Here is a 5,000-nt window from a genome sequence, read left to right on the forward strand (position 1 = left end):
ACACCTCGGTCATGGCAAGTTATTTCCCACAATCCATTCCCCGATCCACGTACATCCCAGAAAAAATCATCTCTCTAACTATCCTGGTTCAAAAGTTGTATCGGAACATTTTCACGTCGAAAATATATCTCTAAGTCCAAACCGATGCACCACGTAAACTAGGGCAGACCGATGCACCACGTAATATCGGGCAGACCGATGCAGAACGTAAACTCGATCATACCGATGCTTCACGTAATCTCGATCTTACCGATGCACCACGTAAACAAGGGCAGACCGATGCAGAACGTAAAGTAGATCTTACCGATGCACCACGTAATCTCGATCTTACCGATGCACCACGTAATCTCCATCTTACCGATGCACCACGTGAACTCGATCTTACCGATGCACCACGTAATCTCAATCTTACCGATGCACCACGTGAACTGGATCTTACCGATGCAGAACGTGAATTGGATCTTACCGATGCACCACGTAAACTCGATCTTACCGATGCACCACGTAATCTCGATCTTACCGATGCACCACGTGAACTGGATCTTACCGATGCAGAACGTGAATTGGATCTTACCGATGCACCACGTAAACTCGATCTTACCGATGCACCACGTAATCTCAATCTTACCGATGCACCACGTGAACTGGATCTTACCGATGCAGAACGTGAATTGGATCTTACCGATGCACCACGTAAACTCGATCTTACCGATGCACCACGTAATCTCAATCTTACCGATGCACCACGTGAACTGGATCTTACCGATGCAGAACGTGAATTGGATCTTACCGATGCACCACGTAAACTCGATCTTACCGATGCACCACGTAATCTCGATCTTACCGATGCACCACGTGAACTGGATCTTACCGATGCAGAACGTGAATTGGATCTTACCGATGCACCACGTAAACTCGATCTTACCGATGCACCACGTAATCTCAATCTTACCGATGCATCACGTAATCTCGATCTTACCGATGCAGAACGTAAACTCGATCATACCGATGCACCACGTTATCTCGGCAGACCGATGCAGAACGTAAAAAAAAAGCTTACAGCACGCGGTGTTCCCAAGCGGTCACCCATCCAAGTACTAACCGCGCCCGACGCTGCTTGGCTTCAGTGTTCTGACGAGAACTGGCAATTTCAGCGTGGTATGGCCGTAAACAACAAATATAGCGATATTTTCTATGATATCTCACTTTTTGGGAGCGGAAAGGACGTGAACGTTTTTCCTTATAAAAAATGAAATAACTTTTGGATATTAATTCTGATTGTTGATTTAAGTTTTAAGAACACATTAGGACATATCTCAATGAAATTTGAGGGATTTCCGAAATCGAAAAATATTTTTCGAAAAAAAAAAAAAATCCCAGAAGACCTCGGTCATCTCAAGTTTATTTCCATATTCTATTACACAATCAACGTACATCACAAAAGGAACCATCTCTCTAACTATCACAGTTAAATTTTTGTATCGGAACATTTCACGTCGGAATATCTCGCTAAGTCCAGACCGGGGAGATCGGTCGCATTTGACACCGTCCGCTCCGGTCTAACATCGTCTTGGAGTCGGGGTAACGATGGAGAGGCGTTTAAGGACGTGAACATTTTTCCTTATAAAAATTAAAGTCGACAATGAATATTGATTCTGATTACTGATTTACTCTTTTAGTACACATTAGAAGGCAACGCAATCAGATTTGAGGAAATTTCAAGATCAGAAAATTTTTTTCGAAAAAAAAAAAAATTCAAGAACACCTGGGTCATGGCAAGTTATTTCCCACAATCCATTCCACAATCAACGTACAACATAGAAGAAATCATCTCTCTAACTATCCTGGTTCAAAAGTTGTATCGGAACATTTCACGTCGAAATACCTCGCCAAGTCCAGACCGGGGCGATAGGTAGTATCTGACACCGTCCGCTCGGGACTGACATCGACTTGGACTCGGGCTAATGATGGGGAGGCGTTTAAGGACGTGAACATTTTTCCTTATAAAAATTAAAGTCGACAATGAATATTGATTCTGATTACTGATTTACGCTTTAAAAACACATTAGAAGGCAACCAAATCAAATTTGAGGAAATTCCAAAATCAGAAAATTTTTTTTCAAAAAAAAAAAAATCCGAAAAATATTTTTCGATTCTGATTACTGATTTACTCTTTTAGAACACATTAGAAGGCAACGAAATCAAATTTGAGTGAAATCCAAAATCAGAAAATATTTTTCGAAAAAAAAAAAAAATTCGAGAACACCTCGGTCATGGCAAGTTATTTTCCACAATCCATTCCCCAATCAACGTACATCCCAGAAAAAATCATCTCTCTAACTATCCTGGTTCAAAAGTTGTATCGGAACATTTTCACGTCGAAAATATATCTCAGAGTCCAGACCGATGCAGAACGTAAACTCGATCATACCGATGCTTCACGTAATCTCGATCTTACCGATGCACAACGTAAACTAGATCACACCGATGCAGAACGTAAACTCGATCATACCGATGCACCACGTAAACTCAGGCAGACCGATGCAGAACGTGAACTCGATCTTACCGATGCACCACGTAATCTCGATCTTACCGATGCACCACGTAAACTCGGGCAGACCGATGCAGAACGTGAACTCGATCTTACCGATGCACCACGTAAACTAGGGCTGACCGATGCATCACGTAAACGACGATCGAGAGGCGCGAAAGGACGTGAACGTTTTTCATTATAAAAATTGAAATAAATGATAAATAATGATTCTGATTGTTGGTTATCATTTTTAATAAGCATTAGGAGGCAACCAAATGAAATTTGAGGAAATTCCGATAATAGAAAATTTTTTCGAAAAAAAAAAAAAATTCATGAAATCCTCGGTCATCGCAAAATATTTACCATATTCTGTTCGATAATCAACGTATATTTAAGAAGGAATCATATCTGTATCTATCTTGGTTCAAATTTTGTATCGGAACATTTTGACCAAAGTCCGAGCTTCGGCCGAAACAGACACCGCTGACCTGGCCTATCGATCGACCGAGAGTCGGGGATAGAGCGTAAGTGTTGTCTGGAGGGGAACCCTGTGCTCTCCTGACATATATAGGGAAGGTGGTCGCGTTGGGCGATGCAGAACGTTTGGATCGGGAATTATATTTTTGGTTCAGCTATTGGAATATGGTTTATTGTTGGTATATATTGGCGAAATAACGTTCTTACTGACTGGGGATATTCATAAAAATGAGTCCGGAGATTTTCAGATCGAAGTCCGAGTGATCCGACTTGGAAGGCGTGTTGGGTGGGTCGAGATGGCTTAGATAGATCAGACGAGGCGGGCTAAGTGTTGACGTCATGCATCGGTCCATTTTCAGATTGAGTCCGAGTAATCCGACTTTGAAAGAGTGTTGGGTGCGTCGAGACTGTTTAGATAGATCGGACGAGGCGGACTAGGTGTTAACGACATGCATCGGTATATTTTCTGATCGGAGTCCGAAGAAATCGGCCCTAGTAGGCGCAGCGGACGGTCGAGACGGCCTCGGTGGGTCGGATCGATCGGGAAAAGTTTGCTAAATCGTGTCTGGAGGGGAACCTTGGGTTCTCCTGACATATATAGGGGATAAGGTTTGGGTGAACGATTCTTCACGTAAAAGTTGAGTAATTTATTTTTCGATAAGCTTTTGGATATTGATGAGAAGTATATGTATATCTTCGATTAAAAGAATTCTTACCGTCTCCATGTATATTATATTAGATATATAAGAAATAGTTAACGTGATGCATCGGCCGATTTCCGGATCGGAGTTCGAGAGATGCGACTTTCGATGCGCGATGGGTGGTTCGAGACGGCCTAGATCGATCGGACGAGGCGGACTAGGTGTTAACGACATGCATCGGCGGATTTTCTGATCGGAGTCCGAAGAAATCAGCTCTAGTAGGCGCGGCGAACGGTCGAAACGGCCTCGATCGATCGGACGAGGCGGACTAGGTGTTAACGACATGCATCGGCGGATTTTCTGATCGGAGTCCGAAGAAATCAGCTCTAGTAGGCGCGGCGAACGGTCGAAACGGCCTCGGTGGGTCGGATCGATCGGGAAAAGTTTGCTAAATCGTGTCTGGAGGGGAATCCGGGGTTCTCCTGACATATATAGAAGGGGTGGAGAATGGGTCCTGTCCTAGACTGTTTGGAGTTCTTTTTAGGATGATATTCAGTTGGTAAGTGGTAGACCCGAATCCGACCTCGGCGTTTGGGTACTGGCAAGGTGTGTTGGTTTCGGCTTTCGCATCTTGGGTCGCTTTCGTCAACCTCATGCAGCGAGGTCGCGGTCCGCTTCGTCTCTTTGTAGTCGAATGGCCTTTAAGCGACCAACCTTAAAATCGTGATCCTCTGCCCGTTGCGGGTTATGTTCACAAAAAATTTGCAACCACTCAATTCGTTCCGAGCGACAAATATTGTTGAATCTCGAATCACCGTGTCGTTATATTCACATGTATAGCGAAGGGTCGAGATGGAATGTGTATAAGAAATTAGTTGATAGCCGGGGGTTCGTATTATATATGGACGCCTTGGCGAGGGATTGTTTCTAGAAACTTTCTCATTTTTGATCGGTGTTTTGTCCGAGATGATGATGATGTATATATAGCTTGAGTCTCATGCTGACTGGGGGCTGTTACGTCGTTTCGTCGAGGACTTGCACTTACTGATGTGCGGCGCTAGTCGAAGTCAATCGACATGGCTAGTGCCACATGACGAGAGGCGAACGGGTTTGGCCATACCGGCAATCTCGTGGACCGATCGTATAAGCACGCAGTTCCCTGGTTGATCCTGCCAGTAGTCATATGCTTGTCTCAAAGATTAAGCCATGCATGTCTCAGTACAAGCCAAATTAAGGTGAAACCGCGAAAGGCTCATTAAATCAGTTATGGTTCCTTAGATCGTACCCACATTTACTTGGATAACTGTGGTAATTCTAGAGCTAATACATGCAAATAGAGCTCCGACCGG

The 5,000-nt window shown here is 43.8% G+C and overlaps 2 non-coding genes across 2 annotated transcripts in view; one reads left to right on the top strand and one right to left on the bottom strand.

Moving 5' to 3' along the window:
• Positions 1-1,053: 1,053 nt before the first annotated feature.
• LOC123687697 lies at positions 1,054-1,172 on the bottom strand. The gene has a single exon (XR_006749408.1). It is a non-coding gene; the product is annotated as a 5S ribosomal RNA (ribosomal RNA).
• A 3,635-nt stretch (positions 1,173-4,807) lies between these two features.
• Positions 4,808-5,000, top strand: part of LOC123687432 — a 1,906-nt gene continuing 1,713 nt past the window's right edge. Inside the window, exon 1 of the ribosomal RNA XR_006749157.1 lies at positions 4,808-5,000. This exon is cut by the window's right edge and continues 1,713 nt beyond it. This is a non-coding gene — a ribosomal RNA (small subunit ribosomal RNA).

The sequence above is a fragment of the Harmonia axyridis genome, chromosome X, assembly GCF_914767665.1.
Source record: "Harmonia axyridis chromosome X, icHarAxyr1.1, whole genome shotgun sequence".
NCBI lineage: Eukaryota > Metazoa > Arthropoda > Insecta > Coleoptera > Coccinellidae > Harmonia > Harmonia axyridis.